The sequence below is a fragment of the Thalassophryne amazonica genome, chromosome 1 (genome assembly GCF_902500255.1).
Source record: "Thalassophryne amazonica chromosome 1, fThaAma1.1, whole genome shotgun sequence".
Lineage (NCBI taxonomy): Eukaryota > Metazoa > Chordata > Actinopteri > Batrachoidiformes > Batrachoididae > Thalassophryne > Thalassophryne amazonica.
This window is the reverse complement of record NC_047103.1, coordinates 172,106,941-172,121,931: the sequence shown is the minus strand read 5'-3', so window position 1 is coordinate 172,121,931 and position 14,991 is coordinate 172,106,941.

Below are 14,991 nucleotides of genomic sequence, written 5' to 3'. Positions count from 1 at the left end.
GTCAACAATCCCAGCACACAAAGTCAACAATCCCACCACACAAAGTCAACAATCCCAGCACACAAAGTCAACAATCCCAGCACACATAGTCAACAATCCCAGCACACAAAGTCAACAATCCCACTACACATAGTCAACAATCCCAGCACACAAAGTCAACAATCCCACTACACATAGTCAACAATCCCAGCACACATAGTCAACAATCCCAGCCCAAAAAGTCAACAATCCCAGCACACAAAGTCAACAATCCCAGCAGACAAAGTCAACAATCCTACCACACAAAGTCAACAATCCCAGCAGACAAAGTCAACAATCCTACCACACAAAGTCAACAATCCCAGCACACAAAGTCAACAATCCCAGCACACATAGTCAACAATCCCAGCACACAAAGTCAACAATCCCACTACACATAGTCAACAATCCCAGCACACAAAGTCAACAATCCCAGCACACAAAGTCAACAATCCCAGCAGACAAAGTCAACAATCCTACCACACAAAGTCAACAATCCCAGCACACAAAGTCAACAATCCCAGCACACAAAGTCAACAATCCCAGCCCAAAAAGTCAACAATCCTACCACACAAAGTCAACAATCCCAGCACACAAAGTCAACAATCCCAGCACACAAAGTCAACAATCCCAGCACACAAAGTCAACAATCCCAGCACACAAAGTCAACAATCCCAGCAGACAAAGTCAACAATCCTACCACACAAAGTCAACAATCCCAGCACACAAAGTCAACAATCCCAGCACACAAAGTCAACAATCCCAGCCCAAAAAGTCAACAATCCTACCACACAAAGTCAACAATCCCAGCACACAAAGTCAACAATCCCAGCACACAAAGTCAACAATCCTACCACACAAAGTCAACAATCCCAGCACACAAAGTCAACAATCCCAGCACACATAGTCAACAATTCCAGCACACAAAGTCAACAATCCCACTACACATAGTCAACAATCCCAGCACACAGTCAACAATCCCAGCCCAAAAAGTCAACAATCCCAGCACACAAAGTCAACAATCCCAGTACACAAAGTCAACAATCCCAGCAGACAAAGTCAACAATCCTACCACACAAAGTCAACAATCCCAGCAGACAAAGTCAACAATCCTACCACACAAAGTCAACAATCCCAGCACACAAAGTCAACAATCCCAGCACACATAGTCAACAATCCCAGCACACAAAGTCAACAATCCCAGCACACAAAGTCAACAATCCCAGCACACATAGTCAACAATCCCAGCACACAAAGTCAACAATCCCACTACACATAGTCAACAATCCCAGCACACAAAGTCAACAATCCCACTACACATAGTCAACAATCCCAGCACACATAGTCAACAATCCCAGCCCAAAAAGTCAACAATCCCAGCCCACAAAGTCAACAATCCCAGCCCACAAAGTCAACAATCCCAGCATACAAAGTCAACAATCCCAGCCCAAAAAGTCAACAATCCTACCACACAAAGTCAACAATCCCAGCACACAAAGTCAACAATCCCAGCACACAAAGTCAACAATCCCAGCACACAAAGTCAACCAATCCTACCACACAAAGTCAACAATCCCAGCACACAAAGTCAACAATCCCAGCACACATAGTCAACAATCCCAGCACACAAAGTCAACAATCCCACTACACATAGTCAACAATCCCAGCACACATAGTCAACAATCCCAGCCCAAAAAGTCAACAATCCCAGCACACAAAGTCAACAATCCCAGTACACAAAGTCAACAATCCCAGCAGACAAAGTCAACAATCCTACCACACAAAGTCAACAATCCCAGCAGACAAAGTCAACAATCCTACCACACAAAGTCAACAATCCCAGCACACAAAGTCAACAATCCCAGCACACATAGTCAACAATCCCAGCACACAAAGTCAACAATCCCACTACACATAGTCAACAATCCCAGCACACAAAGTCAACAATCCCACTACACATAGTCAACAATCCCAGCACACATAGTCAACAATCCCAGCCCAAAAAGTCAACAATCCCAGCACACAAAGTCAACAATCCCAGCACACAAAGTCAACAATCCCAGCACACAAAGTCAACAATCCCAGCCCAAAAAGTCAACAATCCTACCACACAAAGTCAACAATCCCAGCACACAAAGTCAACAATCCTACCACACAAAGTCAACAATCCCAGCACACAAAGTCAACAATCCCAGCACACAAAGTCAACAATCCTACCACACAAAGTCAACAATCCCAGCACACAAAGTCAACAATCCCAGCACACATAGTCAACAATCCCAGCACACAAAGTCAACAATCCCACTACACATAGTCAACAATCCCAGCACACATAGTCAACAATCCCAGCCCAAAAAGTCAACAATCCCAGCACACAAAGTCAACAATCCCAGTACACAAAGTCAACAATCCCAGCAGACAAAGTCAACAATCCTACCACACAAAGTCAACAATCCCAGCAGACAAAGTCAACAATCCTACCACACAAAGTCAACAATCCCAGCACACAAAGTCAACAATCCCAGCACACATAGTCAACAATCCCAGCACACAAAGTCAACAATCCCAGCACACAAAGTCAACAATCCCAGCACACATAGTCAACAATCCCAGCACACAAAGTCAACAATCCCACTACACATAGTCAACAATCCCAGCACACAAAGTCAACAATCCCACTACACATAGTCAACAATCCCAGCACACATAGTCAACAATCCCAGCCCAAAAAGTCAACAATCCCAGCACACAAAGTCAACAATCCCAGCCCACAAAGTCAACAATCCCAGCACACAAAGTCAACAATCCCAGCCCAAAAAGTCAACAATCCTACCACACAAAGTCAACAATCCCAGCACACAAAGTCAACAATCCCAGCACACAAAGTCAACAATCCCAGCACACAAAGTCAACAATCCTACCACACAAAGTCAACAATCCCAGCACACAAAGTCAACAATCCCAGCACACATAGTCAACAATCCCAGCACACAAAGTCAACAATCCCACTACACATAGTCAACAATCCCAGCACACATAGTCAACAATCCCAGCCCAAAAAGTCAACAATCCCAGCACACAAAGTCAACAATCCCAGTACACAAAGTCAACAATCCCAGCAGACAAAGTCAACAATCCTACCACACAAAGTCAACAATCCCAGCAGACAAAGTCAACAATCCTACCACACAAAGTCAACAATCCCAGCACACAAAGTCAACAATCCCAGCACACATAGTCAACAATCCCAGCACACAAAGTCAACAATCCCACTACACATAGTCAACAATCCCAGCACACAAAGTCAACAATCCCAGCACACAAAGTCAACAATCCTACCACACAAAGTCAACAATCCCAGCACACAAAGTCAACAATCCCAGCCCACAAAGTCAACAATCCCAGCACACAAAGTCAACAATCCCAGCCCAAAAAGTCAACAATCCTACCACACAAAGTCAACAATCCCAGCAGACAAAGTCAACAATCCTACCACACAAAGTCAACAATCCCAGCAGACAAAGTCAACAATCCCAGCACACATAGTCAACAATCCCAGCACACAAAGTCAACAATCCCACTACACATAGTCAACAATCCCAGCACACATAGTCAACAATCCCAGCCCAAAAAGTCAACAATCCCAGCACACAAAGTCAACAATCCCAGTACACAAAGTCAACAATCCCAGCAGACAAAGTCAACAATCCTACCACACAAAGTCAACAATCCCAGCAGACAAAGTCAACAATCCTACCACACAAAGTCAACAATCCCAGCACACAAAGTCAACAATCCCAGCACACATAGTCAACAATCCCAGCACACAAAGTCAACAATCCCACTACACATAGTCAACAATCCCAGCACACAAAGTCAACAATCCCAGCACACAAAGTCAACAATCCTACCACACAAAGTCAACAATCCCAGCACACAAAGTCAACAATCCCACTACACAAAGTCAACAATCCCAGCAGACAAAGTCAACAATCCTACCACACAAAGTCAACAATCCCAGCAGACAAAGTCAACAATCCTACCACACAAAGTCAACAATCCCAGCACACAAAGTCAACAATCCCAGCACACAAAGTCAACAATCCCAGCCCAAAAAGTCAACAATCCTACCACACAAAGTCAACAATCCCAGCACACAAAGTCAACAATCCCAGCCCAAAAAGTCAACAATCCTACCACACAAAGTCAACAATCCCAGCACACAAAGTCAACAATCCCACTACACAAAGTCAACAATCCCAGCAGACAAAGTCAACAATCCTACCACACAAAGGCAACAATCCTACCACACAAAGTCAACAATCCCAGCACACAAAGTCAACAATCCCAGCACACATAGTCAACAATCCCAGCACACAAAGTCAACAATCCCACTACACATAGTCAACAATCCCAGCACACATAGTCAACAATCCCAGCCCAAAAAGTCAACAATCCCAGCAGACAAAGTCAACAATCCTACCACACAAAGTCAACAATCCCAGCAGACAAAGTCAACAATCCTACCACACAAAGTCAACAATCCCAGCACACAAAGTCAACAATCCCAGCACACATAGTCAACAATCCCAGCACACAAAGTCAACAATCCCAGCACACAAAGTCAACAATCCCAGCACACATAGTCAACAATCCCAGCACACAAAGTCAACAATCCCACTACACATAGTCAACAATCCCAGCACACAAAGTCAACAATCCCACTACACATAGTCAACAATCCCAGCACACATAGTCAACAATCCCAGCCCAAAAAAGTCAACAATCCCAGCCCACAAAGTCAACAATCCCAGCACACAAAGTCAACAATCCCAGCCCAAAAAGTCAACATCCTACCACACAAAGTCAACAATCCCAGCACACAAAGTCAACAATCCCAGCACACAAAGTCAACAATCCTACCACACAAAGTCAACAATCCCAGCACACAAAGTCAACAATCCCAGCACACATAGTCAACAATCCCAGCACACAAAGTCACAATCCCACTACACATAGTCAACAATCCCAGCACACATAGTCAACAATCCCAGCCCAAAAAGTCACAATCCCAGCACACAAAGTCAACAATCCCAGTACACAAAGTCAACAATCCCAGCAGACAAAGTCAACAATCCTACCACACAAAGTCAACAATCCCAGCAGACAAAGTCAACAATCCTACCACACAAAGTCAACAATCCCAGCACACAAAGTCAACAATCCCAGCACACAAAGTCAACAATCCCAGCACACAAAGTCAACAATCCCAGCACACAAAGTCAACAATCCCAGCACACAAAGTCAACAATCCCAGCAGACAAAGTCAACAATCCTACCACACAAAGTCAACAATCCCAGCACACAAAGTCAACAATCCCAGCACACAAAGTCAACAATCCCAGCAGACAAAGTCAACAATCCTACCACACAAAGTCAACAATCCCAGCAGACAAAGTCAACAATCCCAGCACACAAAGTCAACAATCCCACTACACATAGTCAACAATCCCAGCACACAAAGTCAACAATCCCACTACACATAGTCAACAATCCCACTACACTGTTGTGTTGGCCGCCAGAAGAGGAGGTACTGCTGGCCCACCACCAGAGGGCGCCCTGCCTGAAGTGCGGGCTTCAGGCACGAGAGGGCGCTGCCGCCTTCAGGAACTGCCGAGGTGACAGCTGTCACCCATCAACCATGACAGCTGTCACTGATCATCTACATCACATCTGGAATAAAAGCAGGAAGACACCTCCACCACATCGCCGAGATATCATCTTCATCGAGAGGTAATATCCTCAGCCTTTGTGGTAATCTACTAATCTATCTATTGTGAGTGTTTGCAGGAGTATCGGTCCTTAGTTTGTGGAGGCTGAGTGAGTGCAGACGGCACTCTTTTCCTCTGAGGGATCACTGCTTACACGTATTGAGTGAGAGGTGGAGGTGGAATTCCCACACTTGACTGTTTTTGTTTTCTGCCAGCAGTAACCAGATCCGACACGCCGAGACGGTGGCCACCTGGGGACTTCGGGACTTGGCGGCTCCAGTATCCCTCGGGTTCGGTGGTGGTGGAAATCGTGTGGTTTCCGGTTCATCTCCAGACGGCGTCTCCTATCGTCGAGCCTGCCCACACGACACCTTTATTGATTGACTTGTATACATTCTGTAATCTGCTGTGTTTGGTTGTGGCATTCACAACAGTAAAGTGTTCTAATTTACCTCCTTCTATTGTCTGTTCATTTACGCCCCCTGTTGTGGGTCCGTGTCACTACACTTTCCCAACATACACATAGTCAACAATCCCACCACACAAAGTCAACAATCCCACCACACAAAGTCAACAATCCCACTACACATAGTCAACAATCCCAGCACACAAAGTCAACAATCCCAGCCCACAAAGTCACAATCCCAGCCCACAAGTCAACAATCCCAGCCCACAAAGTCAACAATCCCAGCAGACAAAGTCAACAATCCTACCACACAAAGTCAACAATCCCAGCACACAAAGTCAACAATCCCACTACACATAGTCAACAATCCCACCACACAAAGTCAACAATCCCAGCACACAAAGTCAACAATCCCACCACACATAGTCAACAATCCCAGCACACAAAGTCAACAATCCCAGCACACAAAGTCAACAATCCCAGCACACAAAGTCAACAATCCCAGCACACAAAGTCAACAATCCCACCACACAAAGTCAACAATCCCACTACACATAGTCAACATTAGAGATATTACTAGGACTGCTTTCTTCCACCTGTGAAATATAGCAAAGATTCGTCCCATCCTGTCTATGGCTGATGCTGAGACCCTGATTCATGTGTTTGTCTCTTCTAGATTGGACTACTGCAATGTTCTATTTTCTGGTTTACCGCAGTCCAGCATTAGGGCTCTACACCAATTTTGGCGTCTCTTCACTGGCTTTCTGTCTCAGTGAGATCAGATTTCAAGTTTCTGCTACTAGTCTATAAAATTGTTCACGGACTGGCACCTCCCAACTTAGCTGACCTAATTAAACCTTAGCTACCGGCCTGGGCTTTGCATTCCCAGGGTGCAGGACTACTTTGTGTCCCTAGAGTGAATAAAAAGTCTGCAGGTCACAGAGCTTTCTCTTATCGTGCCCCTGTTCTGTGGAATGATCTCCCTGCATCAATAAAACAGTCTGGACTTTCAAGTCCAGACTTAAGACACACTTATTTTCTCTTTCGTATGGCTAGCATACTGGTATAGTATGTTACTATGCTACTATACTATACTATACTACTATATACTACTATACTATACTTACTATATGTTACTATGCTTTTTACTCTTTCACATTCATTTTATTAGTAAACGGAGCATGCCGCGGCCTCAACTTTATCTAAAGTCTGGGTCTTTTAGAGAAGCTTAGGGCTAGTGGCCGGCGATCACCTTAGTATTTCCTGTTTGTCTTGTTGTTTAATGCTGACAAATTATACTGTATTTGTTGTCTTTCTGATACCTGATTCTGTTTTTTCTCTCTGTTTGAGGTGCAGCTCTATCCAGAGATGGGAGTGGTATCTGTTTCTGTACCCTCCTGTCCTGCACACCAACAACATTTCCTGCATTTTCATTTTGCGAATTGTTTTGTAGTTTGTGTCTGTATCATGGCCCAAGCAGAGGGTCACCACTTTGAGTCTGCTCTGCTTGAGGTTTCTTCCTCAGACCATCAGAGAGCGTTTTTCCTTACCACTGTCGCCTGTGTTCTTGCTCTGGGGGTTGGTAAGGTTAGACCTTACTTGTGTGAAGCGCCTTCAGGCAACTTTGTTGTGATTTGGCGCTATATAAATGAAAATAAGTTGAAATTGAGAACAATCCCCCTGCACAAAATCAACAATCCCATCGCACAAAGTCAACAACCCCAGAGCTCTCAAGTCTCACTCATTCGGAGTGAGACTCACTCTTTAAAGGTCTCGCTTTTAAGGTCTCATACACTTGGCATGAGACTCAATATGTTGTCACACTCTCATGCTAATGCATGATATTTCACCAAAATCACCTGCAAGACAAGATTTGGTGGAAAATAATTCCTTGAGTGTATCTCAACTTGAGAGCTCTGCAATCCTACCATGCAAAGTTAAAAATCCCAGCACACAAAGTCAATGATCCCAGCACACAAAGTAAACAATTACATCAAACAAGGTCAAAATCCAGCCACGCACAGTCAACATACCACCACACAAAGCAAACAATTCCACTGCACAAAGTCAGCAATCCCGGGGCACAAAGTAAACAATTACATCAAACAAAGTCAGAAATCCTGCCATATACAGTCAAAAATCCAACCACACAAAGTCAACAATCCCCCTGTTGCCCCTGTTAGTGCCCCTTTAAGTGGTTACTATGTTTGGTTTTTGCAAGATGGTTTTGTGTGCTGATCTCTCTGTCCTGTTTTATTTTTTTTTGCACTTCCCTCACTGGTTTGAGTTCTTCTATAGTTTCTGGTTAATGTACTTCCTTGTGGTCATTGTTTAGTTTTTGTGCATTATGTATACAGTATTAGCATGTTTATTTCTATGCTGAGCCCCACGTTGCTTTTCTGTTACAGACCTTCACTTAGTATTTTTGTTCACCTCTTTTATGTATTTTTTTGGTTACTCCTTTTACACACCTTTTAAGTCCATGGTTTTGGGTACTTGATTTGTATTTTGCATCTTTAGGGTTTGACATCTTTTCTTCTAATTTACTATGTTTTTTCCTTTCCTCACCTTCCATTACATGTTGAGGTTTTTTTACACATGACCTTGAACCCAATCACACACCAGTCCTCCATTTTGCTCAGTCACTTCCTCATGTGCACTTCCTCCTCCTCCGTCCCTGATTTCCACAGGCACCTGCTGTGCCTTAGTTACACATCTGTGCTGAGTTAATCATTTGCTATTTAAGGTCCTCACTTCTTCTTACTCCCTCTTGCGGGTTCCGCCCCTACCGGATGACATCAGCACTGTGCCTGAAAGCATCTCTGCTCCTGGAGGATCCTTCAGGGCACTCTCCCTCTGATGTCACCGGTCTGGTAGAGCCATCTGGATGTGCTCCTGAGAACTGGTGCTCCTGTGGAACTGGCCTCCTCTGGACCTGGCAACATCACAGAGGAACCATCTGTTCCCTGTGCTCGCTGATGCGTGGGCCCCAGCCAAGCCGTCTTTTGGCTCTCGGATGGGCATGAGGATCGTTTACCATCTGCTTTGTGTTTCAGGCCGATAAGTGGGTCTGGTTCCTTGCTGGAGGTGGTGAAGATGATCGGTTCCTTCCCTGAGAATGTCACAGAGGGATCATTCATCTCAGTCTCCGATGGTGTCATAAAAGGAATCATCTGCCTCCAGTCCGGTGGGCTCCAGTCAAACTGTGAGAAGCAGGGTCACCCTCCTACATCTGCTGTGGATCACTGTGCACCGTATGATCACCCTCCTGCTCTGGCTGTGGATTCTGGTGGGGCCGTTCAGCAGCCTGCCTGATGCCACTGTGAACTTATTTGGATCAGCCAGCAGCCCACCTGACACCACTGTGGACTCCAGTGGGTCGTCCAGTGCCTCGTCAAGTCATCTCTGTAGACTCTGGTGGACCGTCCACCCTGCCAGTTATCACTGTAGACTCTGGAGGACGTCCGGCTGCACTTCAGTCATAGCAGTGTCTTCTTGGGGGGGTCATCCTGCAGCTCTCCTGCCTCAGCCATGGACTCGGGGGAGTTGGTCACCTCCTTCCTGTTGCTGCGATGAACATCAGGAGATGACTGGCTTTCCTCCTGCCTCTACAGTCTGGTCGAACCACCTGACTGTCTCCCCAACCCTGTGGTGAGCTTCTGTTCTCCTCCTGCTTCGGTTCTGGACTTCTGTCAGCCGATACATCATCTTCCAGACTGGATTTTGAGTCCTGCTGGCCAGTTCGGCCTGTTTCGTGGTGTGTTGTGTTGTAGATTGGTCTTCCTGGGTGTGTACCTGGTTTTGTTTTTTGCGGTTTTCTGCTTTTCTAGCCCCCACCTCCCTCCCGGGTTATTGATGTTTTGGTGGGTTTCGGGTTTTGTTTTTTGTTTCTCATTTTACATGTGTGTGTTTTGCTTCCTCTGCATTGTTGGTTCCATTTTGTGTTGGGGTGGGGTCTTTGTGGGACATCGGTGGCCGTCCCTTGGGGGGGGTCCTGTTTAGAGTGCCTTGATTAGAGAGAGTGGCGACATGAGGAGTCAAAAAAAAAATCTGTCACGTGACTCATGGTGCCATCTTGGGGCAAAAATAGCCATTGGCTGTTAATCTGTCTGCATGTAAATTCAGCTATTTTATTTATTTATTTGCTGAAAATGTCGGGTTATTGTGCATTCGGAGGCACAAATAGACACAACAAGGGCTTCAAGATGTACAGATTCCCTTCAAATCTGAACAGAGAAAACTTTTGTGAAAATAAAGTCAGCCATGTGGGATGGAAAATGACTTCATCAAAGCTTGAGAGGTAAATTTATTGTTCAGAGAGTCCCATGTACAGTAAAACTCACCGAAACCGTCATCATAGAAACCAGATATTCACAGTCACGCGGACAAAAAAGTCCCAATGTTTTGTATTGTTTTCCATGTAATAAACATCGTATATAACAGATTTTGTATAACGGATTTTTCATTCACATCGGATAAAATGTCCCTCCGATCATAATATACAGTGGTCCCCTCGCTATAATCGCAGTTCACCTTTCGCGGCCTCGCATTTTCGCGGATTTTTTTTAGTGCAATTTTGCATGCTTCTTCTTTTTTTTTTTTAACAGTGCATTGTGTTCTGCTTCCTCATCAGGCATCACCGCAATTGCTCTCACTGCCTCCGATGCGCTTACCAAGTCTGCGGGCTCAGTAAGCGCTGCAGCGGGCCACTCACACCGCCCCACTGTCTGCTGTGCGGAGTTGCAGCCAAAATCTGGCAACAGGTCCAGAGACTACGCTCGCTGTTTTGATGCAGAGCGCTCTAGCAGCCCGCAAGGATAGAATTCTTGCGGAAAAATACGCAGTGCTGCATGGTCTCGGTCACTGCAGCCACAGAGCTCTGTGGCCACTAAGAAAAGTTTTTTTAATGACTTGGATTCTTTGCGGGTCCCACATCCGTCCCGCAACGGTATCACCAGAGGCAGTGAGCGAAGGGAGAGCACGCGCATTGTGTTCTGCGTGTCTGTTTATAAGAATCTTCTCACCCAGAAGAAAAAAGAGCGCCAACAACTACCCATAACTGTTTTCTTCACTCAGAAAAAGACACCTGCACCGAGGTGTCACTCAGTGGAAAAACACGCTGCGGAGCGGCGCCAGGATGAAGAGGCGCGATCAGATGAACTGTGAAATACTGGTCAGTCACTATTAATAATTTCTTATGTGTCCAACCTCGTAGGTTGATCATTAAAATTAAATTCATTAGTTCTAAAAGCCATCATAATTATTTATAGGAAAACGTTCTATTTTTATTTCTCAAACAAATGTTTGGGCCTGAAAACAGGTTTTGATCTTTGGTTTCATTTATAATACTGGACTTATTTTTCTACTAAGGTGTGAACCCCCCCAGTCCCAGCAGAAGACTGCCCCTCCCTGAGCCTGGTTCTGCTGGAGGTTTCTTCCTGTTAAAAGGGAGTTTTTCCTTCCCACTGTCCGCCAAGTGCTTGCGCACAGGGGGTCGTTTGAACAGTTGGGGTTTTTCCTAATTATGGTTATGGCTTTTGCCTTACCATATAAAGCGCCTTGGGGCAACTGTTTGTTGTGATTTGGCGCTATATAAATAAAATGATTTGATTTGATTTGAACTTTGACAGTGTTTACACAGGAGAGAAAAGTGAGAAAATGTTTATGCCTGTTTGAGAAAAGTTATAAAGTGTGTAGTGAGGGGTTTTAAAGCCTTAAAACATCTACAATAATTGTAAAAAATACTCTGACTACTTCGCAGATTTCACCTATCACAGGCTATTTTTAGAACGTAACTCCCGTGATAAACGAGGGACCACTGGATTTCCATTAAAAACCCAGAGCAGTCTGGACGTGCACAGTAACTGAGGTACAAATTAAAGTTCAGTGCTGACACTCGCCAATTTGTGGAAAGTGGGAGAGGAATCATTTCTGTGATTAAAAGTCCGACTGTTTAGTTTTTTCAAATGGTGCTCAGACACGGACCCGAAACCTGACGTGCACCTGTAAAATCTGACACAAAAGGCTGTGATTTGACACTTTTCCGCTTTTAATCCTTGTCTCTCATCATATTATAGCGCGCACGCTGATAAATGGATCAGAAAAGTCTGCAAATTTACAGCACAAAGTCAGTAAAAGAGAAAAATGTTCAGCTTACCTTTGATTTGGAAATGATGATTACAGAAAGAAAAGCTTGTTGAGGGTCAAATTAATCCAGAATAAAACATAATCCAGAGACGGAGAACTTTAAAACTGTCACACACGTCACTGCATGACACGGAGTTCCAGAGCAGCAACTGCATAAATCAGGCTTTAAATTAATTAAATAAATCATCATAAATTGTAAATTTATGTAAATGTGATAGTTTAACTGTTTTTATATTTATTTTGATAGCACCTGTACCTGGATGTGTTGCTGTATCTGTTGTGTGGCTGGGGTGCCTGGCTGGCTTTTGTTTCTGTTTTCTGTCTTTCCTTCCAGGTGTTCAGGAATGAGTCTGATGTGGGCTGAGTTATCAGGACCTCACCCTGATCACCTGAGGCTTGTCATGTGCAGCTCGTCAGGACTCACAGCTGTGGTGCATCTGTATGGATTGGGGCATGGTGGCATTTAAGTCTGGAGTACACAGTGTGTATTTGCCAGAGACTCGACCTTGTGACCAGACGGGTGAGATCGACGTTTGGAGAACCATCTCATCATTATGGACGCAGAGACCGTACCAGGTTTGATGCCATGGTCTGTGAAAGAGGAGGGGGTGAGGTCTCACGCTTGTCAGCACACTTCCTGAGGTACTTTAGGTTTTGTGACTAACATGAGTACAGTCAGTAGATGTGGTGTCCCTCACACCTTATTATATGAGCTGTTATGTTAGTCGTTTAATCAGCTTCCACTGCAGTGGAGAATTGAACTGGGTGTTCCATGCCTGCAGGGTGGGAAGCTGATTGGTGATTAAGCCAGGAAGTGTTTGCTGATTATGTACACCTTTGAGTGGTCTCTCTGTGTGTGGAGTGGTGGACTCACATTATGGTTTTTCTTTCACAGACTCGGTTGGTCGCGGCCACCTGGGGGGTGTCGGCAGGGTCCTTGGGTCTGAACTGTTCTGGCTCCGGACCATTTGTGCTGCTGGGAGCGCGCCGTTTTTCCACCTCGCCAGACCGCGCACTTATTGGTTATTAATTGAGCACTCACTGTTATGTCATTAAATTCTGTTATCCTTTGACCCGTGCTCTGTTTCCTTTATGCTGGGTCCTAATGTCAAACGCTGGGTCGGTGCTCCGACTGCGTCCGACACATAACAGTATGTGGTTAAATGATTTAAAAAAATGTTAAAAATATAAAAGGTCCATTCAGTAGTCAATAGTAAATGGCATCATGTTCTGAGTTGACGCCTCTCCAATCAAGGCACTCTCATCCTGTTGTGGTTTGTCCCATTAGTGCCCCTTTAAGTGTCACTATGTTTGGTTTTTGCAAGATGGTTTTGTGTGCTGATTTCTCTGTCCCGTTTTATTTTTCTGTTGCACTCCCTCACTGGTTTCAGTTCTTCTCTACTTTTTGGTTAATGTACTTCCTTGTGGTTATTGTTTAGTTTTTGTAGCATGTTTATTTTTATGCTGAGCCCCACGTTGCTTTTCTGTTACAGACCTTCACTTAGTATTTTTTGATCACCTCTTTTATGTATTTGTTTGGCTACTCCAACAATCCCACCGCACAAAGTCAACAGTCCCACCGCACAAAGTCAACAGTCCTACCACACACAGTTAACAAACCCACCACACACAGTCAACAGTCCCACCGCACAGTTAACAATCCCACCACACAAAGTCCACAATCGCACCACACAAAGTCAACAGTCCCACCGCACAAAGTCAACAATCCCACCACACAGAGTCAACAGTCCCACCGCACAAAGTCAACAGTCCCACCGCACAAAGTCAACAGTCCCACCGCACAAAGTCAACAATCCCACCGCACAAAGTCAGTCCCATCGCACAAAATCAACAATCCCACTGCACACAGTCAACATTCCCACCGCACACAATCAACAATCCCAATGCACACAGTTAACAATCCCACCACACACAGTCAACAATCCCACCACACAAAGTAAATAATCTGACCGCACAAAGTCAACAATCCCACCACACAGAGTCAACAATCCCACCACACAAAGTAAATAATCCCACCTCACACAGTCAACAATCCCACCACACAGAGTCAACAGTCCCACCGCACACAGTTAACAATCCCACCACACAGAGTCAACAGTCCCACCGCACACAGTTAACAATCCCACCGCACACAGTCAACAGTCCCACCGCACAAAGTCAACAATCCCACCGCACACAGTTAACAATCCCACCGCACGAAGTCAACAATCCCACCACACACAGTCAACAGTCCCTCCGCACACAGTCAACAGTCCCTCCGCACACAGTCAACAGTCCCTCCGCACACAGTTAACAATCCCACCACACAAAGTCAACAAATCCCACCACACAAAGTCAACAAATCCCACCGCACAAAGTCAACAATCCCACCACACAAAGTCAACAATACCACCACATAAAGTCAACAGTCCCACCGCACACAATTAACAATCCCACCACACAAAGTCAACAATCCCACCGCACAAAGTCAACAGTCCCACCACACAAAGTCAACAGTCCCACCACACAAAGTCAACAATCCCACCACACACAGTCAACAGTCCCACCGCACACAGTTAACAGTCCCACCACACACAGTTAACAAACCCACCACACACAGTCAACAGTCCCACCGCACACAGTTAACAA